Consider the following 569-nt stretch of genomic DNA (forward strand, 5'->3'; position numbering starts at 1 on the left):
ATGTGTGTGTGTGTGGTGTTGGTACACCCACGGCGCTGTTAGGGAGGGAGTTCCAGGATTGCGATTGGACATCAGTCAGTCCCCGTGGGTGTGTGTGTGGTGTAGGTACACCCACGGCGCTGTTAGTGAGGGAGTTCCAGGGTTGCGATTGGACATCAGTCAGTCCCCGTGTGTGTGTGGTATAGGTACACCCACGGCGCTGTTAGGGAGGGAGTTCCAGGATTGTGATTGGACATCAGTCAGTCCCCGTGTGTGTGGTGTAGGTACACCCACAGCGCAGTTAGGGAGGGAGCTCCAGGATTGCGATTGGACATCAGTCAGTCCCCGTGGGTGTGTGTGTGGTGTAGGTACACCCACGGCGCTGTTAGGGAGGGAGTTCCAGGATCGTGATTGGACATCAGTCAGTCCCCGTGTGTGTGTGTGTGGTGTAGGTACACCCACGGCGCTGTTAGGGAGGGAGTTCCAGGATTGCGATTGGACATCAGTCAGTCCCCGTGTGTGTGTGGTGTAGGTACACCCACGGCGCTGTTAGGGAGGGAGTTCCAGGATTGCGATTGGACATCAGTCAG

The sequence above is a fragment of the Mustelus asterias genome, unplaced genomic scaffold (assembly GCF_964213995.1).
Source record: "Mustelus asterias unplaced genomic scaffold, sMusAst1.hap1.1 HAP1_SCAFFOLD_3542, whole genome shotgun sequence".
NCBI lineage: Eukaryota > Metazoa > Chordata > Chondrichthyes > Carcharhiniformes > Triakidae > Mustelus > Mustelus asterias.